The sequence below is a fragment of the Scomber scombrus genome, chromosome 22, assembly GCF_963691925.1.
Source record: "Scomber scombrus chromosome 22, fScoSco1.1, whole genome shotgun sequence".
NCBI lineage: Eukaryota > Metazoa > Chordata > Actinopteri > Scombriformes > Scombridae > Scomber > Scomber scombrus.
The window spans coordinates 2,959,216-2,985,329 of NC_084991.1; the positions used below are offsets into that span (position 1 = coordinate 2,959,216).

The following is a 26,114-nucleotide window of genomic DNA, read 5'->3' on the forward strand; positions in this document are numbered from 1 at the left end:
TGTTATGTGTTCATCATTTGTGCTGGCGTTGAAAGTGGGCTTTTCAAGGCATTGGTGGTATAGTGGCGAGCATAGCTGCTTCCCAAGCAGTTGACCCGGGTTCGATTCCCGGCCAATGCATGATGTGAAGAATCAGCTGTGCCATCTGGTCATCTACGGGGGAAATGAGAAGTTCTTTTAAATAAGTTGCAGTACACAGAGCACTGGCCACTAGATCGTCAGGGAGCCACCAGTGCGGCGAAGGATGAAACAACTGAAGATCACCCGTGACACAAAATTGGCTATGTTAGACCAAGTTACGGGCTTGGCTATATAAGAAGCAATCTCATGCCAACTCATGCCACCTCTCGCTTTCCCTGACCGGGAATCGAACCCGGGCCGCGGCGGTGAGAGCGCCGAATCCTAGCCACTAGACCATCAGGGAAGCATGACTTGGGGGGGGGAAGGATGACACAACTGAAATCGTACACTGTGATCAACCTGACACAAAACTAGACGAGTTCGACCAAATAACTGCCATGGCTACATAAGTAGCAATCCCACTTCATGCCACCTCCGCTTTCCCTGACCGGGAATCGAACCCGGGCCGCGGCGGTGAGAGCGCCGAATCCTAGCCACTAGACCATCAGGGAACCATGACCTGGGTGGGGGAGGATGACACAACTGAAATCGTACACTGTGATCAACCTGACACAAAACTGGACGAGTTCGACCAAATAACTGCCATGGCTACATAAGTAGCAATCCCACTTCATGCCAGCTCCGCTTTCCCTGACCGGGAATCGAACCCGGGCCGCGGCGGTGAGAGCGCCGAATCCTAGCCACTAGACCATCAGGGAAACATGACCTGGGTGGGGGAGGATGACACAAGTGAAATCGTACACTGTGATCAACCTGACACAAAACTGGACGAGTTCGACCAAATAACTGCCATGGCTACATAATCCCACTTCATGCCACCTCCGCTTTCCCTGACCGGGAATCGAACCCGGGCCGCGGCGGTGAAAGCGCCAAATCCTAGCCACTAGACCATCAGGGACCCGCGTTTCCCAGACTGGAAGAAACATCTTCAATCAAAATTTGTGCTCATAGAAAAGATGTTCCACAAGGTTCAAAATCTAGGGGCTGTCCCACTTAGCATGTTTGTAACTGATATTGCAATGGCTGTGATATATTGTTATTCCCATATTTACTGCAGCCTTTTTTTTATCCAATTGGGCTGGCATTGCAAACATGGTCCTTTAAAACCCCTTAAATTGGCTGAACCCATTGAAAATGGGGAGGGAAGGTAGTTGTGGCCGAGTGGTCAAGGCGATGGACTTGAAATCCATTGGGGTTTCCCCGCGCAGGTTCGAATCCTGTCAACTACGGAAACCTCAACCTTTGCTCGTTCCTTCCTTCCTTCATCACTGTGTCAGATGGACGTGTGTTGTTGAAGTGAAGTGTTACACCCAAACGTGTGTGGTTTCTGAAAATTGCTGGAATTGAGCAGTGCTTCCATTGCAAATGCCAGTCTGGCATTGTAGACTGTGATTTAGTAAAAATTCTAGCACTTATGGCAAGTGCTGTTATGTGTTCATCATTTGTGCTGGCGTTGAAAGTGGGCTTTTCAAGGCATTGGTGGTATAGTGGCGAGCATAGCTGCTTCCCAAGCAGTTGACCCGGGTTCGATTCCCGGCCAATGCATGATGTGAAGAATCAGCTGTGCCATCTGGTCATCTACGGGGGAAATGAGAAGTTCTTTTAAATAAGTTGCAGTACACAGAGCACTGGCCACTAGATCGTCAGGGAGCCACCAGTGCGGCGAAGGATGAAACAACTGAAGATCACCCGTGACACAAAATTGGCTATGTTAGACCAAGTTACGGGCTTGGCTATATAAGAAGCAATCTCATACCAACTCATGCCACCTCTCGCTTTCCCTGACCGGGAATCGAACCCGGGCCGCGGCGGTGAGAGCGCCGAATCCTAGCCACTAGACCATCAGGGAAGCATGACCTGGGGGGGGAAGGATGACACAACTGAAATCGTACACTGTGATCAACCTGACACAAAACTGGACGAGTTCGACCAAATAACTGCCATGGCTACATAAGTAGCAATCCCACTTCATGCCACCTCCGCTTTCCCTGACCGGGAATCGAACCCGGGCCGCGGCGGTGAGAGCGCCGAATCCTAGCCACTAGACCATCAGGGAACCATGACCTGGGTGGGGAAGGTTGACACAACTGAAATCGTACACTGTGATCAACCTGACACAAAACTGGACGAGTTCGACCAAATAACTGCCATGGCTACATAATCCCACTTCATGCCACCTCCGCTTTCCCTGACCGGGAATCGAACCCGGGCCGCGGCGGTGAGAGCGCCGAATCCTAGCCACTAGACCATCAGGGAACCATGACCTGGGTGGGGGAGGATGACACAACTGAAATCGTACACTGTGATCAACCTGACACAAAACTGGACGAGTTCGACCAAATAACTGCCATGGCTACATAAGTAGCAATCCCACTTCATGCCAGCTCCGCTTTCCCTGACCGGGAATCGAACCTGGGCCGCGGCGGTGAGAGCGCCGAATCCTAGCCACTAGACCATCAGGGAAACATGACCTGGGTGGGGGAGGATGACACAAATGAAATCGTACACTGTGATCAACCTGACACAAAACTGGACGAGTTCGACCAAATAACTGCCATGGCTACATAAGTAGCAATCCCACTTCATGCCACCTCCGCTTTCCCTGACCGGGAATCGAACCCGGGCCGCGGCGGTGAGAGCGCCGAATCCTAGCCACTAGACCATCAGGGAACCATGACCTGGGTGGGGAAGGTTGACACAACTGAAATCGTAAACTGTGATCAACCTGACACAAAACTGGACGAGTTCGACCAAATAACTGCCATGGCTACATAAGTAGCAATCCCACTTCATGCCAGCTCCGCTTTCCCTGACCGGGAATCGAACCCGGGCCGCGGCGGTGAGAGCGCCGAATCCTAGCCACTAGACCATCAGGGAAACCTGACCTGGGTGGGGGAGGATGACACAAGTGAAATCGTACACTGTGATCAACCTGACACAAAACTGGACGAGTTCGACCAAATAACTGCCATGGCTTCATAAGTAGCAATCCCACTTCATGCCACCTCCGCTTTCCCTGACCGGGAATCGAACCCGGGCCGCGGCGGTGAGAGCGCCGAATCCTAGCCACTAGACCATCAGGGAACCATGACCTGGGTGGGGAAGGTTGACACAACTGAAATCGTAAACTGTGATCAACCTGACACAAAACTGGACGAGTTCGACCAAATAACTGCCATGGCTACATAAGTAGCAATCCCACTTCATGCCAGCTCCGCTTTCCCTGACCGGGAATCGAACCCGGGCCGCGGCGGTGAGAGCGCCGAATCCTAGCCACTAGACCATCAGGGAACCATGACCTGGGTGGGGGAGGATGACACAACTGAAATCGTACACTGTGATCAACCTGACACAAAACTGGACGAGTTCGACCAAATAACTGCCATGGCTACATAAGTAGCAATCCCACTTCATGCCAGCTCCGCTTTCCCTGACCGGGAATCGAACCCGGGCCGCGGCGGTGAGAGCGCAGAATCCTAGCCACTAGACCATCAGGGAAACCTGACCTAGGTGGGGGAGGATGACACAAGTGAAATCGTACACTGTGATCAACCTGACACAAAACTGGACGAGTTCGACCAAATAACTGCCATGGCTACATAAGTAGCAATCCCACTTCATGCCACCTCCGCTTTCCCTGACCGGGAATCGAACCCGGGCCGCGGCGGTGAGAGCGCCGAATCCTAGCCACTAGACCATCAGGGAACCATGACCTGGGTGGGGGAGGATGACACAACTGAAATCGTACACTGTGATCAACCTGACACAAAACTGGACGAGTTCGACCAAATAACTGCCATGGCTACATAAGTAGCAATCCCACTTCATGCCAGCTCCGCTTTCCCTGACCGGGAATCGAACCCGGGCCGCGGCGGTGAGAGCGCCGAATCCTAGCCACTAGACCATCAGGGAAACATGACCTGGGTGGGGGAGGATGACACAAGTGAAATCGTACACTGTGATCAACCTGACACAAAACTGGACGAGTTCAACCAAATAACTGCCATGGCTACATAATCCCACTTCATGCCACCTCCGCTTTCCCTGACCGGGAATCGAACCCGGGCCGCGGCGGTGAAAGCGCCAAATCCTAGCCACTAGACCATCAGGGACCCGCGTTTCCCAGACTGGAAGAAACATCTTCAATCAAAATTTGTGCTCATAGAAAAGATGTTCCACAAGGTTCAAAATCTAGGGGCTGTCCCACTTAGCATGTTTGTAACTGATATTGCAATGGCTGTGATATATTGTTATTCCCATATTTACTGCAGCCTTTTTTGTATCCAATTGGGCTGGCATTGCAAACATGGTCCTTTAAAACCCCTTAAATTGGCTGAACCCATTGAAAATGGGGAGGGAAGGTAGTTGTGGCCGAGTGGTCAAGGCGATGGACTTGAAATCCATTGGGGTTTCCCCGCGCAGGTTCGAATCCTGTCAACTACGGAAACCTGAACCTTTGCTCGTTCCTTCCTTCCTTCATCACTGTGTCAGATGGACGTGTGTTGTTGAAGTGAAGTGTTACACCCAAACGTGTGTGGTTTCTGAAAATTGCTGGAATTGAGCAGTGCTTCCATTGCAAATGCCAGTCTGGCATTGTAGACTGTGATTTAGTAAAAATTATAGCACTTATGGCAAGTGCTGTTATGTGTTCATCATTTGTGCTGGCGTTGAAAGTGGGCTTTTCAAGGCATTGGTGGTATAGTGGCGAGCATAGCTGCTTCCCATCCAGTTGACCCGGGTTCGATTCCCGGCCAATGCATGATGTGAAGAATCAGCTGTGCCATCTGGTCATCTACGGGGGAAATGAGAAGTTCTTTTAAATAAGTTGCAGTACACAGAGCACTGGCCACTAGATCGTCAGGGAGCCACCAGTGCGGCGAAGGATGAAACAACTGAAGATCACCCGTGACACAAAATTGGCTATGTTAGACCAAGTTACGGGCTTGGCTATATAAGAAGCAATCTCATACCAACTCATGCCACCTCTCGCTTTCCCTGACCGGGAATCGAACCCGGGCCGCGGCGGTGAGAGCGCCGAATCCTAGCCACTAGACCATCAGGGAAGCATGACCTGGGGGGGGGGAAGGATGACACAACTGAAATCGTACACTGTGATCAACCTGACACAAAACTGGACGAGTTCGACCAAATAACTGCCATGGCTACATAAGTAGCAATCCCACTTCATGCCACCTCCGCTTTCCCTGACCGGGAATCGAACCCGGGCCGCGGCGGTGAGAGCGCCGAATCCTAGCCACTAGACCATCAGGGAACCATGACCTGGGTGGGGGAGGATGACACAAGTGAAATCGTACACTGTGATCAACCTGACACAAAACTGGACGAGTTCGACCAAATAACTGCCATGGCTACATAAGTAGCAATCCCACTTCATGCCAGCTCCGCTTTCCCTGACCGGGAATCGAACCCGGGCCGCGGCGGTGAGAGCGCCGAATCCTAGCCACTAGACCATCAGGGAAACCTGACCTGGGTGGGGGAGGATGACACAAGTGAAATCGTACACTGTGATCAACCTGACACAAAACTGGACGAGTTCGACCAAATAACTGCCATGGCTTCATAAGTAGCAATCCCACTTCATGCCACCTCCGCTTTCCCTGACCGGGAATCGAACCCGGGCCGCGGCGGTGAGAGCGCCGAATCCTAGCCACTAGACCATCAGGGAACCATGACCTGGGTGGGGAAGGTTGACACAACTGAAATCGTACACTGTGATCAACCTGACACAAAACTGGACGAGTTCGACCAAATAACTGCCATGGCTACATAATCCCACTTCATGCCACCTCCGCTTTCCCTGACCGGTAATCGAACCCGGGCCGCGGCGGTGAAAGCGCCAAATCCTAGCCACTAGACCATCAGGGACCTGCGTTTCCCAGACTGGAAGAAACATCTTCAATCAAAATTTGTGCTCATAGAAAAGATGTTCCACAAGGTTCAAAATCTAGGGGCTGTCCCACTTAGCATGCTTGTAACTGATATTGCAATGGCTGTGATATATTGTTATTCCCATATTTACTGCAGCCTTTTTTTTATCCAATTGGGCTGGCATTGCAAACATGGTCCTTTAAAACCCCTTAAATTGGCTGAACCCATTGAAAATGGGGAGGGAAGGTAGTTGTGGCCGAGTGGTCAAGGCGATGGACTTGAAATCCATTGGGGTTTCCCCGCGCAGGTTCGAATCCTGTCAACTACGGAAACCTCAACCTTTGCTCGTTCCTTCCTTCCTTCATCACTGTGTCAGATGGACGTGTGTTGTTGAAGTGAAGTGTTACACCCAAACGTGTGTGGTTTCTGAAAATTGCTGGAATTGAGCAGTGCTTCCATTGCAAATGCCAGTCTGGCATTGTAGACTGTGATTTAGTAAAAATTCTAGCACTTATGGCAAGTGCTGTTATGTGTTCATCATTTGTGCTGGCGTTGAAAGTGGGCTTTTCAAGGCATTGGTGGTATAGTGGCGAGCATAGCTGCTTCCCAAGCAGTTGACCCGGGTTCGATTCCCGGCCAATGCATGATGTGAAGAATCAGCTGTGCCATCTGGTCATCTACGGGGGAAATGAGAAGTTCTTTTAAATAAGTTGCAGTACACAGAGCACTGGCCACTAGATCGTCAGGGAGCCACCAGTGCGGCGAAGGATGAAACAACTGAAGATCACCCGTGACACAAAATTGGCTATGTTAGACCAAGTTACGGGCTTGGCTATATAAGAAGCAATCTCATGCCAACTCATGCCACCTCTCGCTTTCCCTGACCGGGAATCGAACCCGGGCCGCGGCGGTGAGAGCGCCGAATCCTAGCCACTAGACCATCAGGGAAGCATGACCTGGGGGGGGAAGGATGACACAACTGAAATCGTACACTGTGATCAACCTGACACAAAACTGGACGAGTTCGACCAAATAACTGCCATGGCTACATAAGTAGCAATCCCACTTCATGCCACCTCCGCTTTCCCTGACCGGGAATCGAACCCGGGCCGCGGCGGTGAGAGCGCCGAATCCTAGCCACTAGACCATCAGGGAACCATGACCTGGGTGGGGGAGGATGACACAACTGAAATCGTACACTGTGATCAACCTGACACAAAACTGGACGAGTTCGACCAAATAACTGCCATGGCTACATAAGTAGCAATCCCACTTCATGCCAGCTCCGCTTTCCCTGACCGGGAATCGAACCCGGGCCGCGGCGGTGAGAGCGCCGAATCCTAGCCACTAGACCATCAGGGAAACATGACCTGGGTGGGGGAGGATGACACAAGTGAAATCGTACACTGTGATCAACCTGACACAAAACTGGACGAGTTCGACCAAATAACTGCCATGGCTACATAAGTAGCAATCCCACTTCATGCCACCTCCGCTTTCCCTGACCGGGAATCGAACCCGGGCCGCGGCGGTGAGAGCGCCGAATCCTAGCCACTAGACCATCAGGGAACCATGACCTGGGTGGGGAAGGTTGACACAACTGAAATCGTAAACTGTGATCAACCTGACACAAAACTGGACGAGTTCGACCAAATAACTGCCATGGCTACATAATCCCACTTCATGCCACCTCCGCTTTCCCTGACCGGGAATCGAACCCGGGCCGCGGCGGTGAAAGCGCCAAATCCTAGCCACTAGACCATCAGGGACCCGCGTTTCCCAGACTGGAAGAAACATCTTCAATCAAAATTTGTGCTCATAGAAAAGATGTTCCACAAGGTTCAAAATCTAGGGGCTGTCCCACTTAGCATGCTTGTAACTGATATTGCAATGGCTGTGATATATTGTTATTCCCATATTTACTGCAGCCTTTTTTTTATCCAATTGGGCTGTCATTGCAAACATGGTCCTTTAAAACCCCTTAAATTGGCTGAACCCATTGAAAATGGGGAGGGAAGGTAGTTGTGGCCGAGTGGTCAAGGCGATGGACTTGAAATCCATTGGGGTTTCCCCGCGCAGGTTCGAATCCTGTCAACTACGGAAACCTCAACCTTTGCTCGTTCCTTCCTTCCTTCATCACTGTGTCAGATGGACGTGTGTTGTTGAAGTGAAGTGTTACACCCAAACGTGTGTGGTTTCTGAAAATTGCTGGAATTGAGCAGTGCTTCCATTGCAAATGCCAGTCTGGCATTGTAGACTGTGATTTAGTAAAAATTCTAGCACTTATGGCAAGTGCTGTTATGTGTTCATCATTTGTGCTGGCGTTGAAAGTGGGCTTTTCAAGGCATTGGTGGTATAGTGGCGAGCATAGCTGCTTCCCAAGCAGTTGACCCAGGTTCGATTCCCAGCCAATGCATGATGTGAAGAATCAGCTGTGCCATCTGGTCATCTACGGGGGAAATGAGAAGTTCTTTTAAATAAGTTGCAGTACACAGAGCACTGGCCACTAGATCGTCAGGGAGCCACCAGTGCGGCGAAGGATGAAACAACTGAAGATCACCCGTGACACAAAATTGGCTATGTTAGACCAAGTTACGGGCTTGGCTATATAAGAAGCAATCTCATGCCAACTCATGCCACCTCTCGCTTTCCCTGACCGGGAATCGAACCCGGGCCGCGGCGGTGAGAGCGCCGAATCCTAGCCACTAGACCATCAGGGAAGCATGACCTGGGGGGGGAAGGATGACACAACTGAAATCGTACACTGTGATCAACCTGACACAAAACTGGACGAGTTCGACCAAATAACTGCCATGGCTACATAAGTAGCAATCCCACTTCATGCCACCTCCGCTTTCCCTGACCGGGAATCGAACCCGGGCCGCGGCGGTGAGAGCGCCGAATCCTAGCCACTAGACCATCAGGGAACCATGACCTGGGTGGGGGAGGATGACACAACTGAAATCGTACACTGTGATCAACCTGACACAAAACTGGACGAGTTCGACCAAATAACTGCCATGGCTACATAAGTAGCAATCCCACTTCATGCCAGCTCCGCTTTCCCTGACCGGGAATCGAACCCGGGCCGCGGCGGTGAGAGCGCCGAATCCTAGCCACTAGACCATCAGGGAAACATGACCTGGGTGGGGGAGGATGACACAAGTGAAATCGTACACTGTGATCAACCTGACACAAAACTGGACGAGTTCGACCAAATAACTGCCATGGCTACATAAGTAGCAATCCCACTTCATGCCACCTCCGCTTTCCCTGACCGGGAATCGAACCCGGGCCGCGGCGGTGAGAGCGCCAAATCCTAGCCACTAGACCATCAGGGAACCATGACCTGGGTGGGGAAGGTTGACACAACTGAAATCGTAAACTGTGATCAGCCTGACACAAAACTGGACGAGTTCGACCAAATAACTGCCATGGCTACATAATCCCACTTCATGCCACCTCCGCTTTCCCTGACCGGGAATCGAACCCGGGCCGCGGCGGTGAAAGCGCCAAATCCTAGCCACTAGAGCATCAGGGACCCGCGTTTCCCAGACTGGAAGAAACATCTTCAATCAAAATTTGTGCTCATAGAAAAGATGTTCCACAAGGTTCAAAATCTAGGGGCTGTCCCACTTAGCATGTTTGTAACTGATATTGCAATGGCTGTGATATATTGTTTTTCCCATATTTACTGCAGCCTTTTTTTTATCCAATTGGGCTGGCATTGCAAACATGGTCCTTTAAAACCCCTTAAATTGGCTGAACCCATTGAAAATGGGGAGGGAAGGTAGTTGTGGCCGAGTGGTCAAGGCGATGGACTTGAAATCCATTGGGGTTTCCCCGCGCAGGTTCGAATCCTGTCAACTACGGAAACCTCAACCTTTGCTCGTTCCTTCCTTCCTTCATCACTGTGTCAGATGGACGTGTGTTGTTGAAGTGAAGTGTTACACCCAAACGTGTGTGGTTTCTGAAAATTGCTGGAATTGAGCAGTGCTTCCATTGCAAATGCCAGTCTGGCATTGTAGACTGTGATTTAGTAAAAATTCTAGCACTTATGGCAAGTGCTGTTATGTGTTCATCATTTGTGCTGGCGTTGAAAGTGGGCTTTTCAAGGCATTGGTGGTATAGTGGCGAGCATAGCTGCTTCCCAAGCAGTTGACCCGGGTTCGATTCCCGGCCAATGCATGATGTGAAGAATCAGCTGTGCCATCTGGTCATCTACGGGGGAAATGAGAAGTTCTTTTAAATAAGTTGCAGTACACAGAGCACTGGCCACTAGATCGTCAGGGAGCCACCAGTGCGGCGAAGGATGAAACAACTGAAGATCACCCGTGACACAAAATTGGCTATGTTAGACCAAGTTACGGGCTTGGCTATATAAGAAGCAATCTCATACCAACTCATGCCACCTCTCGATTTCCCTGACCGGGAATCGAACCCGGGCCGCGGCGGTGAGAGCGCCGAATCCTAGCCACTAGACCATCAGGGAAGCATGACCTGGGGGGGGGGAAGGATGACACAACTGAAATCGTACACTGTGATCAACCTGACACAAAACTGGACGAGTTCGACCAAATAACTGCCATGGCTACATAAGTAGCAATCCCACTTCATGCCACCTCCGCTTTCCCTGACCGGGAATCGAACCCGGGCCGCGGCGGTGAGAGCGCCGAATCCTAGCCACTAGACCATCAGGGAACCATGACCTGGGTGGGGGAGGATGACACAAGTGAAATCGTACACTGTGATCAACCTGACACAAAACTGGACGAGTTCGACCAAATAACTGCCATGGCTACATAAGTAGCAATCCCACTTCATGCCAGCTCCGCTTTCCCTGACCGGGAATCGAACCCGGGCCGCGGCGGTGAGAGCGCCGAATCCTAGCCACTAGACCATCAGGGAAACCTGACCTGGGTGGGGGAGGATGACACAAGTGAAATCGTACACTGTGATCAACCTGACACAAAACTGGACGAGTTCGACCAAATAACTGCCATGGCTTCATAAGTAGCAATCCCACTTCATGCCACCTCCGCTTTCCCTGACCGGGAATCGAACCCGGGCCGCGGCGGTGAGAGCGCCGAATCCTAGCCACTAGACCATCAGGGAACCATGACCTGGGTGGGGAAGGTTGACACAACTGAAATCGTACACTGTGATCAACCTGACACAAAACTGGACGAGTTCGACCAAATAACTGCCATGGCTACATAATCCCACTTCATGCCACCTCCGCTTTCCCTGACCGGTAATCGAACCCGGGCCGCGGCGGTGAAAGCGCCAAATCCTAGCCACTAGACCATCAGGGACCTGCGTTTCCCAGACTGGAAGAAACATCTTCAATCAAAATTTGTGCTCATAGAAAAGATGTTCCACAAGGTTCAAAATCTAGGGGCTGTCCCACTTAGCATGCTTGTAACTGATATTGCAATGGCTGTGATATATTGTTATTCCCATATTTACTGCAGCCTTTTTTTTATCCAATTGGGCTGGCATTGCAAACATGGTCCTTTAAAACCCCTTAAATTGGCTGAACCCATTGAAAATGGGGAGGGAAGGTAGTTGTGGCCGAGTGGTCAAGGCGATGGACTTGAAATCCATTGGGGTTTCCCCGCGCAGGTTCGAATCCTGTCAACTACGGAAACCTCAACCTTTGCTCGTTCCTTCCTTCCTTCATCACTGTGTCAGATGGACGTGTGTTGTTGAAGTGAAGTGTTACACCCAAACGTGTGTGGTTTCTGAAAATTGCTGTAATTGAGCAGTGCTTCCATTGCAAATGCCAGTCTGGCATTGTAGACTGTGATTTAGTAAAAATTCTAGCACTTATGGCAAGTGCTGTTATGTGTTCATCATTTGTGCTGGCGTTGAAAGTGGGCTTTTCAAGGCATTGGTGGTATAGTGGCGAGCATAGCTGCTTCCCAAGCAGTTGACCCGGGTTCGATTCCCGGCCAATGCATGATGTGAAGAATCAGCTGTGCCATCTGGTCATCTACGGGGGAAATGAGAAGTTCTTTTAAATAAGTTGCAGTACACAGAGCACTGGCCACTAGATCGTCAGGGAGCCACCAGTGCGGCGAAGGATGAAACAACTGAAGATCACCCGTGACACAAAATTGGCTATGTTAGACCAAGTTACGGGCTTGGCTATATAAGAAGCAATCTCATGCCAACTCATGCCACCTCTCGCTTTCCCTGACCGGGAATCGAACCCGGGCCGCGGCGGTGAGAGCGCCGAATCCTAGCCACTAGACCATCAGGGAAGCATGACCTGGGGGGGGAAGGATGACACAACTGAAATCGTACACTGTGATCAACCTGACACAAAACTGGACGAGTTCGACCAAATAACTGCCATGGATACATAAGTAGCAATTCCACTTCATGCCACCTCCGCTTTCCCTGACCGGGAATCGAACCCGGGCCGCGGCGGTGAGAGCGCCGAATCCTAGCCACTAGACCATCAGGGAACCATGACCTGGGTGGGGGAGGATGACACAAGTGAAATCGTACACTGTGATCAACCTGACACAAAACTGGACGAGTTCGACCAAATAACTGCCATGGCTACATAAGTAGCAATCCCACTTCATGCCAGCTCCGCTTTCCCTGACCGGGAATCGAACCCGGGCCGCGGCGGTGAGAGCGCCGAATCCTAGCCACTAGACCATCAGGGAAACCTGACCTGGGTGGGGGAGGATGACACAAGTGAAATCGTACACTGTGATCAACCTGACACAAAACTGGACGAGTTCGACCAAATAACTGCCATGGCTTCATAAGTAGCAATCCCACTTCATGCCACCTCCGCTTTCCCTGACCGGGAATCGAACCCGGGCCGCGGCGGTGAGAGCGCCGAATCCTAGCCACTAGACCATCAGGGAACCATGACCTGGGTGGGGAAGGTTGACACAACTGAAATCGTACACTGTGATCAACCTGACACAAAACTGGACGAGTTCGACCAAATAACTGCCATGGCTACATAATCCCACTTCATGCCACCTCCGCTTTCCCTGACCGGGAATCGAACCCGGGCCGCGGCGGTGAAAGCGCCAAATCCTAGCCACTAGACCATCAGGGACCCGCGTTTCCCAGACTGGAAGAAACATCTTCAATCAAAATTTGTGCTCATAGAAAAAGATGTTCCACAAGGTTCAAAATCTAGGGGCTGTCCCACTTAGCATGCTTGTAACTGATATTGCAATGGCTGTGATATATTGTTATTCCCATATTTACTGCAGCCTTTTTTTTATCCAATTGGGCTGGCATTGCAAACATGGTCCTTTAAAACCCCTTAAATTGGCTGAACCCATTGAAAATGGGGAGGGAAGGTAGTTGTGGCCGAGTGGTCAAGGCGATGGACTTGAAATCCATTGGGGTTTCCCCGCGCAGGTTTGAATCCTGTCAACTACGGAAACCTCAACCTTTGCTCGTTCCTTCCTTCCTTCATCACTGTGTCAGATGGACGTGTGTTGTTGAAGTGAAGTGTTACACCCAAACGTGTGTGGTTTCTGAAAATTGCTGTAATTGAGCAGTGCTTCCATTGCAAATGCCAGTCTGGCATTGTAGACTGTGATTTAGTAAAAATTCTAGCACTTATGGCAAGTGCTGTTATGTGTTCATCATTTGTGCTGGCGTTGAAAGTGGGCTTTTCAAGGCATTGGTGGTATAGTGGCGAGCATAGCTGCTTCCCAAGCAGTTGACCCGGGTTCGATTCCCGGCCAATGCATGATGTGAAGAATCAGCTGTGCCATCTGGTCATCTACGGGGGAAATGAGAAGTTCTTTTAAATAAGTTGCAGTACACAGAGCACTGGCCACTAGATCGTCAGGGAGCCACCAGTGCGGCGAAGGATGAAACAACTGAAGATCACCCGTGACACAAAATTGGCTATGTTAGACCAAGTTACGGGCTTGGCTATATAAGAAGCAATCTCATGCCAACTCATGCCACCTCTCGCTTTCCCTGACCGGGAATCGAACCCGGGCCGCGGCGGTGAGAGCGCCGAATCCTAGCCACTAGACCATCAGGGAAGCATGACCTGGGGGGGGAAGGATGACACAACTGAAATCGTACACTGTGATCAACCTGACACAAAACTGGACGAGTTCGACCAAATAACTGCCATGGCTACATAAGTAGCAATCCCACTTCATGCCACCTCCGCTTTCCCTGACCGGGAATCGAACCCGGGCCGCGGCGGTGAGAGCGCCGAATCCTAGCCACTAGACCATCAGGGAACCATGACCTGGGTGGGGGAGGATGACACAACTGAAATCGTACACTGTGATCAACCTGACACAAAACTGGACGAGTTCGACCAAATAACTGCCATGGCTACATAAGTAGCAATCCCACTTCATGCCACCTCCGCTTTCCCTGACCGGGAATCGAACCCGGGCCGCGGCGGTGAGAGCGCCGAATCCTAGCCACTAGACCATCAGGGAACCATGACCTGGGTGGGGGAGGATGACACAACTGAAATCGTACACTGTGATCAACCTGACACAAAACTGGACGAGTTCGACCAAATAACTGCCATGGCTACATAAGTAGCAATCCCACTTCATGCCAGCTCCGCTTTCCCTGACCGGGAATCGAACCCGGGCCGCGGCGGTGAGAGCGCCGAATCCTAGCCACTAGACCATCAGGGAAACATGACCTGGGTGGGGGAGGATGACACAAGTGAAATCGTACACTGTGATCAACCTGACACAAAACTGGACGAGTTCGACCAAATAACTGCCATGGCTACATAAGTAGCAATCCCACTTCATGCCACCTCCGCTTTCCCTGACCGGGAATCGAACCCGGGCCGCGGCGGTGAGAGCGCCAAATCCTAGCCACTAGACCATCAGGGAACCATGACCTGGGTGGGGAAGGTTGACACAACTGAAATCGTAAACTGTGATCAGCCTGACACAAAACTGGACGAGTTCGACCAAATAACTGCCATGGCTACATAATCCCACTTCATGCCACCTCCGCTTTCCCTGACCGGGAATCGAACCCGGGCCGCGGCGGTGAAAGCGCCAAATCCTAGCCACTAGAGCATCAGGGACCCGCGTTTCCCAGACTGGAAGAAACATCTTCAATCAAAATTTGTGCTCATAGAAAAGATGTTCCACAAGGTTCAAAATCTAGGGGCTGTCCCACTTAGCATGTTTGTAACTGATATTGCAATGGCTGTGATATATTGTTTTTCCCATATTTACTGCAGCCTTTTTTTTATCCAATTGGGCTGGCATTGCAAACATGGTCCTTTAAAACCCCTTAAATTGGCTGAACCCATTGAAAATGGGGAGGGAAGGTAGTTGTGGCCGAGTGGTCAAGGCGATGGACTTGAAATCCATTGGGGTTTCCCCGCGCAGGTTCGAATCCTGTCAACTACGGAAACCTCAACCTTTGCTCGTTCCTTCCTTCCTTCATCACTGTGTCAGATGGACGTGTGTTGTTGAAGTGAAGTGTTACACCCAAACGTGTGTGGTTTCTGAAAATTGCTGGAATTGAGCAGTGCTTCCATTGCAAATGCCAGTCTGGCATTGTAGACTGTGATTTAGTAAAAATTCTAGCACTTATGGCAAGTGCTGTTATGTGTTCATCATTTGTGCTGGCGTTGAAAGTGGGCTTTTCAAGGCATTGGTGGTATAGTGGCGAGCATAGCTGCTTCCCAAGCAGTTGACCCGGGTTCGATTCCCGGCCAATGCATGATGTGAAGAATCAGCTGTGCCATCTGGTCATCTACGGGGGAAATGAGAAGTTCTTTTAAATAAGTTGCAGTACACAGAGCACTGGCCACTAGATCGTCAGGGAGCCACCAGTGCGGCGAAGGATGAAACAACTGAAGATCACCCGTGACACAAAATTGGCTATGTTAGACCAAGTTACGGGCTTGGCTATATAAGAAGCAATCTCATGCCAACTCATGCCACCTCTCGCTTTCCCTGACCGGGAATCGAACCCGGGCCGCGGCGGTGAGAGCGCCGAATCCTAGCCACTAGACCATCAGGGAAGCATGACCTGGGGGGGGAAGGATGACACAACTGAAATCGTACACTGTGATCAACCTGACACAAAACTGGACGAGTTCGACCAAATAACTGCCATGGCTACATAAGTAGCAATCCCACTTCATGCCACCTCCGCTTTCCCTGACCGGGAATCGAACCCGGGCCGCGGCGGTGAGAGCGCCGAATCCTAGCCACTAGACCATCAGGGAAACATGACCTGGGTGGGGGAGGATGACACAAGTGAAATCGTACACTGTGATCAACCTGACACAAAACTGGACGAGTTCGACCAAATAACTGCCATGGCTACATAAGTAGCAATCCCACTTCATGCCACCTCCGCTTTCCCTGACCGGGAATCGAACCCGGGCCGCGGCCTGTTGGCAAGCTTAACACAAAAGTAACCACCCTTTGCCAAATTTGGCTTGTCTATCTAAAAGACGCACATCGCTATTATCCACCGCTGAGTCATCACACACGCCACGTTATCGTTCCCTAACAGGGATTCAAACCCAAACCCTTTCTGTACCTTTCCTATAGGCAGGGCCCTATGTTCAGGACTTTTATTCCCCTTGTGTTGATTAATTAAGCCCTTTAAAATCAGTAACTCTAAATTAAAGTGTTTTTTTCAGTGTGTTATACTGTCAATGTTTCCTCTTGTGTCTGTAAAGTAACTTATCACTTATAACTACTAGATATCACAAACAACTTCTCTCAAATTAAGTCAATTTATTAACTAAAATAAAAGTAATGACCTTTGGCAACACCATCAACAGAAATTCCCTAGTTTAGTAGTATATAGAAAATAACCACTTAAGCTTTTATCAAAGTCACTAGGCTTATTTTATACTCCAACGGTTTTAAATGAAATTAACATATACTCCTTTAACCTTCTGTTATAACTATGTCATGAATTATTTCCTTTGTTTTTACCTCAAAATAATAAAACACAAATGAATTGTATCAAATACCTGTTGTTTACAAGTAAAATAACATATGCCAACCTAATGGGCCCACACACTCACACTAGCCTGCAAAAAAATGACAATTAAAGAAAATAACCCCCACCTTGCAGGCTTGGATGATTTCGGGATCGTGGTGGCCAAAACAGGTAGCCTCTTCACTCTAGCCGAGCAAAACAGTGGCGAATACTCACAATTTGTTCAAGTCTCAGTGTCTGTGATGGTGGGACGAAGACATGATGGCGGGAAGAAGACTGATGGCGGGAAGAAGCAGGAGCAGCGGCCGAGCTGAAAACTAGCAGGTTGCAGGTTCCGGATCTACCAAACCGGCAGGTCAAACCGTCTTGCTACCTCTGCGTACGGGCCCTTATCGATTCGAGAGAATTGTCCTTTCTCCCTCGGGAAAACCCAGACAGCAGCAGGTGAACTCCTGAAGACAAATCTGGTGGCGAGCGGGAGAAATGCCTTTTCTCCTCCGCCTTGTAACACAGGTTCTCGAGTTCACCTAGAGCCATGTCTTTCAGTCTTAGGCTCTATTTTCTACAGCCTCAACTGTTAACACGAATCCAAACTTGTAAAAGTCTTTCACAACTCCGCTTTCATCCCGTCTTCTCTTTCCGCTACATCTCACTTCCGCACAGTCCCTTCTTTGCACACCTCTCCACTTTTTCCGTACTTATTTTGTCCCGCCCCACAACCAATCACAGCACAGACAAATGACATGACTAAACACACAGCCAATCACCTTTTGAAAAAATAAACCGTTAGGTTGTGCTCTCTCCCACACAGTACAAACACAAAAGCACATGTAGATACTCTGCAACCTATCTACTTAAAGTGACAAACCCATACATTGGTAAACTGAACATGTCAATTAAAATAGTAACAATAATTCACTCAGTTTGAAACAGAACTATTATTGCAATACTGTAAAGGTGGGTAAAAAAACGACCTGGGGCTACAGTTATACATAGCAATCCCTTCTCATTTGAATCAAGTCTGCCCTTACGTGGAATAAAAACCACGCCCCAGCAGTGAGACAATCAAATGCTAATCACTAGACCATCAGCTATCCATGCCTGCAGGGAGGGATGACACTAAAATAAATCAAACACTGTACACCCTGTTACAAATTACTGTCATTACAGATCATAGCTCTCTAACAGGCCCAGCAAATCTACATCAAAATAAACAACAATGACATATTAAAAGACTCAAGTAAAGTAAAACTGAGTAGGGGTCAAGGGATAGACAGAGAGAGTGGCAGAAACAGAGAGTAAAGTATATATGTTACATTATGTGGATGATATATAATATAGATGAATCAATAAACAGCATGCAGCCCACCCTCACATTTAGACAACATAGACATGGTTTCTGTGTGTGTGTGTGTGTGTGTGTGTGTGTGTGTGTGTGTGTGTGTGTGTGTATGTGTATGTGTGTGAGGAAGTGATTAATATGAAGTCAAATCCCAGAATGTACTAATCCACTAGTTTATATTCAAGGTGATTAATCCTTGTAATCCACTATAGAGGTACAGCAAGGGGGAACATGTGGGAGATCTCCCCTAGTCTTCTTCACTTCACTGTCCTGAATGAAAAATAACTCCAACCTTTCCATTAATCAGCACCCAAGAGAGGGAGGAGGGTGAGATGAAGTGAGGGAGCATTGGAAAGAAAAAGACAGAGGAGAAAGTGTCACATAGATACTAACCTCACCTGGTTCAGCCATGTGTTTTTTCAGGCAACTCCTTGATGAAAATTACAGCTACCAAACTCCTAATTTTTTCATCAAACTCACGATTGTAACACTGTCTGGATCAAAGTAATTTAACAACTCAAACAGTTCTCTAACTTAGTTTAATACGTATTAAATTATAGAGGTTGATTATTAATCCACCACTTGATGCAGAGTCAAATAATTGCACAGTTAAGCAGTCAAAAGCCGGCAGGGGTATGTAACACTGTAACAATACATAGGCTGTGAAGAGATCCCTTAATAATGTACTTTCAGTGTAAATGATGGGCAACAATACACACAGTTCTTCCTGAAAGTAAGTTCACTCAATGTTAATATGTTACACAAACAAATGAGTGTCCGAAGAGCTGTGTGATAGCTCGGTAAGCCCTCCCCTCAACCACGTAATTCACTCTGCCGAGTCAAATTTAGTTGGCCGAGTTCTCAAGGCTAATATAGGCTTAATGTTCTCATGCCTGCACTTTATTTAAGGTTTCAGTTACAACCTGCTGAGTTGATCAGTAATGAATGTATCACTGGACACTTTACACAACTCAGAATGGTCAGAGTTCTTTGAAGGCCCCTGCTGTACATTCCTTATCGATATGCATTGGCCAAGTTTGCCTTTCTTAAGCAAACCATGTCAAAACTGCTTTCAAGTTGTCTACAATTCAAGTAATGTTGAGCCGATTTGGCTTGTTAACAATGTAACTGTTGTTTTTTGTTTTTTCAAATTTTTCCTTCATTTAAAAGTTTTCTGATTTTGAGAAATAAAATAAGGGTGACTTTAAAAAAAAAAGAAATAGATAGCTGTGTAAACTGCTGGAGATTGTTTATGTTCGTTACGGCGGTGGATGCAGAGTTTACCGAAGCGTAAAGGATATATTACAGATTGCAGAAGGTAAATACATCTGTGTTAATGTTTTGTGACACTTCATCATGATGTAGTGTGGAAAAATCTGATGCTAATCATGATTAGCGGATTAGCGCGCTAGCTATGTTAGCACATGTTTAACTTTAGTAGCAGCTAATGTTACTGTGTCTTATGTGTTGATGTTTTTACTAGTTTGAAGCTTGAAATGAGATATGTGACTGAGAAAAGCTGTCATATTCGTTCGACTGAGGGCCAGGAAAAACTCCTTGGACTCTTGAGACGATTAGCCATCTCCGGCTCGGATATCACGTCATCCAGACTGTGGTCAGCAGCTAGCGGGTGGTTCCCCTCATCACCTCTCCCTTTCTGAAGTTGCGCCAGGTTTTCCCATCCGTCGTCCATGTTTCCAACTGAAAGATTTTGTGAGTAACAAAAACAGTGCATTTGCATTTCATTTGTGGCCTGCAGTAGCAAGTGAAGCGACCAGTTGCTTTAGGTCTCACCGCTCCCCATAGATATATATACTGACTAGATCAATGGTCTCCAACCCTGCTCCTGGAGAGCTACTGCCCTGCATGTTTTAGGTATCTCCTCACTCTAACACACCTGATTCTAATAATCAACTCGTTATCAAGCCCTTTGACGAGCCTCAGCTGCTTGATAACGAGTTAGAGTGAGGAGATACCTAAAACATGCAGGGCAGTAGCTCTCCAGGAGCAGGGTTGGAGACCACTGGACTAGATGCAGCGTTGCCAGGCAAGCTCTATTCGAATACGTCAACGCGGCCGCCATGTTGGAGCAGTGCATAGATACGTTTCTCAAAAGATACGTCTGAATTTCAAGACAGGTTTAATACATGCAAGGGCGTCAAAATTCCATGTTATTCACAAGATATCGAAATTATAATTTTTAGATAAATTATTATTTTTATATAAAAAATATAATTTCGATATCTTGTTAATAACATGGAATTATTACAGTCATGACTTAGTACGTTTTTAAATTTAAAAAAAAGAATAGATCATGACAACATATTAACAAGTCTGGCTAAATTCATTATTTGGATTTAAAGTATTGTGAGTGTGTTGTTTACATTTAATTATGGTGTGAACTGAGGGAAAAACATAAAGTAGTAGTTAAAAACATTATTCTTAGTGAGATTAAAAAAGTAGTGATTTATATTATATTCTTGCTAAGTGGAGGCACCGCCATATGTTGGTAATTCATATTAGTTTAAAGGGAAAAAAGGGGTTTCAAACTGATTATATCATTTGGTTACACAGGTAAAACTGTAAGCCACAGGTAAAGTACCCAGGGCCCCGCCCATAGTATTACAACCCTGGTTATGTAAATAGTAACTTAATAGCTACATGGGTTGGGTGCTACACATCTATATAAAAGTATATAGTAAATAGTGGCAGGACAGTTCTCCTATCATAATTTGAACTATCACATCACTCTCAGTAACATGCCTCATCAGGCTCAATTAATGAACATTCAACTAACAGTGTATTTATTGTTCTTATCGTCTGGTGCAGAAACATGCTGTGCTTGAACATGCAGGAGTACTGTATGTGTAAGCAAGTTTACACACACATCGTACCTTTGGGTGCATGCCCTCATGCATGTGATGGCCTTGTTTCAGCTCAGAGCTCGTGCTCTATTCATCTGTCACACACACACACACACAGAGAGCATCCATTAGTTGTTCCTGTCACTGGAGAGTTTTCCTGAGGAACCAGAGACACTCCATCCACTCTTCCTCCATCCTCCCTGCTCTCACTTTTTAAACATTGTTTTTCTCTCCTTCATTTTATTTAGTTCTATCTAAACAGACTGCTGTTTGGCCTTTTTCTGAAACTTTGATTTTATGGATTGAACTGACCTTATCCTCAGTATCACTATATTTTAGGATTATTTTCCTGGTTTTATGATTCAGTAGTCCATGGAACATGGTTTCCATGGACACTGGAAGAGTGTCTCCATGGGGGCCTGCTCGCTTGTCAGGCTAGTGTCACCATTATGTGCACTAACTATAAAAGTGTATTTCTATTACACTGAGCTCTTTTGTTGCAGTGATGGAGAGCTGCAGTAAATGTCAGCAGAGAGGCTGCTGGCTGCTGCTTCCACACACTCACTGCAGATTTATCTGCACCATTTGCTCCGTAGATAATCCTTATCACTGTGACAAGGCACTTAGTCCAATCAAGTTATACTATGCTTCCATAGTGCTATCTGTTGAAGTCAAGTTCAAGTCTCTGATGAGGAAAAGCAAGAAGTTGTCACAATTTGTTTAAGTGTGACATAGCATGGTACATTTTAACAATCCAGGTTGTTACAACTTTGGTCCGAATTTTTTAATTTTTGCCATCATCGATAATTTCTAAGTAGTTATGATAAAACTTTACTCTCATCACTTTAATAAAACATGAGCAATCAGATGATTGGTTGAAAACACCTTCCAGGTTAAACAAACTTATTTGAGAAAGTTGAACAGTAAAGTCTGTTGTAAACATCCATGAAAGTTTACACGCTCACTGCTTGCTTCTATTTCCAAATTTGAGCAGAATTGGCAACCACTCAGGATCCACCCAGGGCCACAAAGTGGTGTGTGTGGCAAATATTTTGTGGTAATTTGATTAAATATCAAATTTGTCAAGAGGAATTTGTAAAGCACCCATCTAATATTCAGGCACTGTGTTGTAGATCTTGTGTCAAAATCTAGTTTTAATACCTTCAATAGATTTTATTCTATATCCCTAATTGCATTTATAATGTGCTAATTGACAGACAGCAGGAAGAATGGGTTTGGAAAATGTAGGTGTGGGGGACTGACTATGTGCCCACAGCTTAGCCCCTTTGCTCCAAACCTAGGGTGTTGTACTCCATCTCTTTCTACCCTTGTTTCCTGTCGTCTCTGTCAGTATCTTGTACAGGTATGAAATGCCCCAAAATGTAGAAACAGTGTGTCAAAGCTTAAGCCATGACATTTCTAAAGGGTGACAAAATATCGTTTTCTCTCCATCTGGTTCTACCGACCTCAAGTGTCCAAAGGAGTAAAAAAAGCTACTTTTTGAATGCGTTTTTGAGCAACAGTCTTTTCTAAATGTATTTTTTACATTTAGCTCACACAGTGCATTGACCCTAGTTTATTACTTATTTCTTGTGGAAAAACACACTTATCTGCAGCCTCTAGGCTTTGCTCCAGGCCCAGGAACTACTTTATGTCACCACATTTTGCTTTTAAGTTTCATGTTTTTGGTTGTTGAGTAAGTTGCACTAGATTGCCGAAGAAGCACCTCTGCTAAATCCAGTCTCAGAACAGCATCTTAATAGGCTTTAAAAAGCTGCATTTCTGTCTTTCTCTCTGACAGTGCAGTGTGGCAGTGAATAAGGCTGACACTGCTATTTCTCAGTAAGACGGGAATAAATTATGACCCTCCGTGCTCTGCTTTCCTGTCCTCCTCCTCTGCCTGGCTAGCCTTGCTCTAATTCAGCTCTGATCTCCTCCTCTGCATCGTCTGCTTCTCCTCTAGCCTCTCTCCTTCAGAAGTCTTTATTGTTAAAAAGCGGCAGTTAGTCAGTGAGAGTCTCGTCCTCTCCGTAGAGCCTACTGTGATTTCTGCTGTAATCCAGAAGAGCAATAAACCACCTATTAACCCACTCTAGCAGGTCAAGAACTTGTGTGTGTGTGTGTGTGTGTGCACTTTAATACTCCTGGTACTTTGAGCCTGAAGTTGATGCACTGTGATGCTTTTTAAAATATACTACTCACAAAAAACCCACATTATTCAGTATGAGGGTTTTTTTTGTCATTGTTCAAGAAAACCAATATGTCTGGCTTCTTTTAGTTAGTTGTCTGCATGGTTAGCGTACCCTCAGATGCTTACATCAGGCGGCAAATATTTCTGATGACTTCAAACACAGGTTCCAAACTTCTTGTTTGTTTTCCTGTTAGTGGAAGGTTGTAACAATGGTTACAATCTCTGGACGTTTCCAGACTAAATAAAAGACAAAATGATCTAAAAAGAAAGTTTACCTCATATCAACTAAGACTTATCACATGAATGTTTTTATTTTTATTTTTATTTTTTGCTTCTACTGTCCATGCAGCAGTCAATTACACGTTTTAAACAAATAACCAGACTGATCATTTTGCTACTTTCAGAGTTTTGCTGATGATAACGTTCAAAATGTTTGGAATCACACATGAATAAAGTTTCTAAAATAACAGTTATTATCAGCTTGAAATATAATAATGTTGTGTAATGTGTGCAAATAAAACAAACTCAACCATCTCGCTGGTGGAGACCTGGACGGAAGAGAAGAGAGAGAGAAAGGTTAACAAAGAAGCCAACTAAATAAGCTGAGACCTACATGTGTTAGAGAGGCTTAGAATGCAGTTTTACATTGCCATTGTTGCTGACACACTGATAATAAATGTACACTATCTGCTACATTTGTTGTGAGTATGTAATGATAGTATCGTTACCCGTTATTCCCACCCATGATAGTATCGTTACCTGTTATTCCCACCCATAGTGTGCAGTAAAGTCCATGGCAATCGGCCTATTAGATTTAGATTTGTGTGTGTAGGTGTGTGTGTCTGTGTGTGTAAAAATTGCAACATAAAGACACATGTTCAGGAGGGTTACCTGGCAGCAGGTGTGGGCATCACAGGGTGCATCTCTCTCCTCCAACTCCAGATATCTGAAACAGAATTTTAGATGAAACAAAATTCCAAATGTACCTGTTTTTAAGACCTATTGTCGCAGGCTTATGTAACTTGCTGAACAGCAGCCAGAATTTTTTGGAAAAAACTGCAACAACAGGATAGAGGTGGATCCTAGAAATTATTGCATAACAGCAGCAAAAGTAGAGAAGCATCATGAAGACAGTGAGTTGACTTTTTAACTTTAGCTAACATTAGTTTGCATGTGGTACTGGTCACACAGGACCAAAGAAAGCTGGAATAAACCCTGGAGTGTTTACAATGAGCAGAGATGCTTTATTGCTTATGTTTGTATTGCTTATCTTGCAAATTTCCTTAAGGCCTTCATTCTAGATAATTAAACAGCATTTCTAGGAGAAGAAAGTCTCTTATGTTACTATTGCAACATTACAGCGTTGGCCATTTTCTTGCTTTCACTGTAGTTAAAGGTACATTTGATTCCTGTGTATGTTATGAAACACAAAGCCCTTTTAACAACCCATGGGATAACGTTAAAAGTTTCGTTGTCAAGCAACAAATTAGCCTGTTCCCGAAAAGCAATCCACTTGCCTTCCACCCTCTCTCTCTGTTCCTGTTTGTCAGGAAGTCAACCTCCCCTGGCTGAGAGGAACAGTTTATTGGAAAGCTTCCTTCCCAGACTAATCTTATCAGTGGCATGCTCTCACAATACTGGGCGTGTGCCATGGCCCTCCAGTGATCCACTTGTTTGGGTGTCTATGAAAAATGAACCAAAGGCCTGATGGGTGGGACTATGGAGCTCCTACACAATACTGAAACGGATCCAATTTCAGTTTGCACATTTATAGATATTTTACTTGTGCTTAAAGCTAACTGTGTGGAGCATGACAATGAAGTGTAGAGTTATGTGTTGATTACTGGGCTGCCTGAAAATGAAAAACACCACCAGTCACCAGAGACATGGAATAGCTGTTAATTGGATGCTCATAAATCATGTTGTTTATCAATTCCTCTAAGATTGATCCAGACCTTTAATGTGTAGAATTTGAAGATTTCTCACTTTGATGAAAATCCTCATGATACAAAAAAAAAAATCCCTGACAGGCAGCACTGATGAATGTGTGCAGCACATAGACTTCACCAATTATCACCCTGGTTGTCACATCTGAGACCAAATGTTTATATCATCCCATACTTTGGTTTATGGCCAAACACTTTAAAAACTGTTACCATGAGCTTCACCTGTATTGTCTATTTAGTGCTAAGTTCTAAGCCTGTATGTTAACACAGATGTAAAATAAATGCTCTCTACTTTGTCAATTTCATCATTTCGTGACCTTTCACAATCCCCCAGGTAGGCGACCACTGCAGACTCATAGGCTTGTTGTAATCTTCTTCGGACTCACCCTGCCCTCTCTGGAGGTCATCTTCAGGAGCTGCTGCCTCCACAGAACTAACAACGCCCTGAAAGATGCGACCCACCCCTGTCATTACCAGTTCTCTCCATTACCCTCTGGGAGGCGCTACAGAACAATCAAACTCACACCTCCAGACTGAAGGACAGCTTTTATCCAAGAGCCATCACTTAACTGAACAAAATCAAACACGGCCCCACCATTGTGTCATGAACTGTATTGAGAATCATTTTATTACCTAACTCAATGTGCAATAATGGGACAACTTGTGCAATACTGCTTTCAAGCTGCTTTTAAATGCTTTTTTAATGTATATTTATTGATTTGGGATGATTATGTACGTGTGTGTGTTTGTTTGTGGTCTCTTGCCTCACAGGTGAATGCATCAAC

At 46.8% G+C, this 26,114-nt stretch overlaps 24 non-coding genes across 24 annotated transcripts; 16 read left to right on the forward strand and 8 right to left on the reverse strand.

The window, feature by feature from the left end:
• The first annotated feature begins 48 nt into the window (after positions 1-48).
• trnag-ccc (transfer RNA glycine (anticodon CCC)) lies at positions 49-120 on the forward strand. The gene has a single exon. It is a non-coding gene; the product is annotated as a tRNA-Gly (tRNA).
• Positions 121-967: 847 nt separating this feature from the next.
• On the reverse strand, positions 968-1,039 carry trnae-uuc (transfer RNA glutamic acid (anticodon UUC)). The gene has a single exon. It is a non-coding gene; the product is annotated as a tRNA-Glu (tRNA).
• A 249-nt stretch (positions 1,040-1,288) lies between these two features.
• On the forward strand, positions 1,289-1,370 carry trnas-uga (transfer RNA serine (anticodon UGA)). The gene has a single exon. It is a non-coding gene; the product is annotated as a tRNA-Ser (tRNA).
• A 244-nt stretch (positions 1,371-1,614) lies between these two features.
• Positions 1,615-1,686, forward strand: trnag-ccc (transfer RNA glycine (anticodon CCC)). The gene has a single exon. It is a non-coding gene; the product is annotated as a tRNA-Gly (tRNA).
• Positions 1,687-4,181: 2,495 nt separating this feature from the next.
• trnae-uuc (transfer RNA glutamic acid (anticodon UUC)) lies at positions 4,182-4,253 on the reverse strand. The gene has a single exon. It is a non-coding gene; the product is annotated as a tRNA-Glu (tRNA).
• Positions 4,254-4,502: 249 nt separating this feature from the next.
• trnas-uga (transfer RNA serine (anticodon UGA)) lies at positions 4,503-4,584 on the forward strand. The gene has a single exon. It is a non-coding gene; the product is annotated as a tRNA-Ser (tRNA).
• A 244-nt stretch (positions 4,585-4,828) lies between these two features.
• Positions 4,829-4,900, forward strand: trnag-ccc (transfer RNA glycine (anticodon CCC)). The gene has a single exon. It is a non-coding gene; the product is annotated as a tRNA-Gly (tRNA).
• Positions 4,901-5,955: 1,055 nt separating this feature from the next.
• trnae-uuc (transfer RNA glutamic acid (anticodon UUC)) lies at positions 5,956-6,027 on the reverse strand. Its single transcript has one exon. It is a non-coding gene; the product is annotated as a tRNA-Glu (tRNA).
• Positions 6,028-6,276: 249 nt separating this feature from the next.
• On the forward strand, positions 6,277-6,358 carry trnas-uga (transfer RNA serine (anticodon UGA)). The gene has a single exon. It is a non-coding gene; the product is annotated as a tRNA-Ser (tRNA).
• Positions 6,359-6,602: 244 nt separating this feature from the next.
• On the forward strand, positions 6,603-6,674 carry trnag-ccc (transfer RNA glycine (anticodon CCC)). The gene has a single exon. It is a non-coding gene; the product is annotated as a tRNA-Gly (tRNA).
• A 1,053-nt stretch (positions 6,675-7,727) lies between these two features.
• trnae-uuc (transfer RNA glutamic acid (anticodon UUC)) lies at positions 7,728-7,799 on the reverse strand. The gene has a single exon. It is a non-coding gene; the product is annotated as a tRNA-Glu (tRNA).
• Positions 7,800-8,048: 249 nt separating this feature from the next.
• Positions 8,049-8,130, forward strand: trnas-uga (transfer RNA serine (anticodon UGA)). The gene has a single exon. It is a non-coding gene; the product is annotated as a tRNA-Ser (tRNA).
• A 1,369-nt stretch (positions 8,131-9,499) lies between these two features.
• trnae-uuc (transfer RNA glutamic acid (anticodon UUC)) lies at positions 9,500-9,571 on the reverse strand. Its single transcript has one exon. It is a non-coding gene; the product is annotated as a tRNA-Glu (tRNA).
• Positions 9,572-9,820: 249 nt separating this feature from the next.
• On the forward strand, positions 9,821-9,902 carry trnas-uga (transfer RNA serine (anticodon UGA)). The gene has a single exon. It is a non-coding gene; the product is annotated as a tRNA-Ser (tRNA).
• A 244-nt stretch (positions 9,903-10,146) lies between these two features.
• On the forward strand, positions 10,147-10,218 carry trnag-ccc (transfer RNA glycine (anticodon CCC)). The gene has a single exon. It is a non-coding gene; the product is annotated as a tRNA-Gly (tRNA).
• Positions 10,219-11,273: 1,055 nt separating this feature from the next.
• Positions 11,274-11,345, reverse strand: trnae-uuc (transfer RNA glutamic acid (anticodon UUC)). Its single transcript has one exon. It is a non-coding gene; the product is annotated as a tRNA-Glu (tRNA).
• Positions 11,346-11,594: 249 nt separating this feature from the next.
• Positions 11,595-11,676, forward strand: trnas-uga (transfer RNA serine (anticodon UGA)). The gene has a single exon. It is a non-coding gene; the product is annotated as a tRNA-Ser (tRNA).
• Positions 11,677-11,920: 244 nt separating this feature from the next.
• trnag-ccc (transfer RNA glycine (anticodon CCC)) lies at positions 11,921-11,992 on the forward strand. Its single transcript has one exon. It is a non-coding gene; the product is annotated as a tRNA-Gly (tRNA).
• A 1,053-nt stretch (positions 11,993-13,045) lies between these two features.
• Positions 13,046-13,117, reverse strand: trnae-uuc (transfer RNA glutamic acid (anticodon UUC)). The gene has a single exon. It is a non-coding gene; the product is annotated as a tRNA-Glu (tRNA).
• Positions 13,118-13,367: 250 nt separating this feature from the next.
• trnas-uga (transfer RNA serine (anticodon UGA)) lies at positions 13,368-13,449 on the forward strand. The gene has a single exon. It is a non-coding gene; the product is annotated as a tRNA-Ser (tRNA).
• A 244-nt stretch (positions 13,450-13,693) lies between these two features.
• Positions 13,694-13,765, forward strand: trnag-ccc (transfer RNA glycine (anticodon CCC)). The gene has a single exon. It is a non-coding gene; the product is annotated as a tRNA-Gly (tRNA).
• Positions 13,766-15,025: 1,260 nt separating this feature from the next.
• trnae-uuc (transfer RNA glutamic acid (anticodon UUC)) lies at positions 15,026-15,097 on the reverse strand. Its single transcript has one exon. It is a non-coding gene; the product is annotated as a tRNA-Glu (tRNA).
• A 249-nt stretch (positions 15,098-15,346) lies between these two features.
• trnas-uga (transfer RNA serine (anticodon UGA)) lies at positions 15,347-15,428 on the forward strand. The gene has a single exon. It is a non-coding gene; the product is annotated as a tRNA-Ser (tRNA).
• A 244-nt stretch (positions 15,429-15,672) lies between these two features.
• Positions 15,673-15,744, forward strand: trnag-ccc (transfer RNA glycine (anticodon CCC)). The gene has a single exon. It is a non-coding gene; the product is annotated as a tRNA-Gly (tRNA).
• Positions 15,745-26,114: the final 10,370 nt, after the last annotated feature.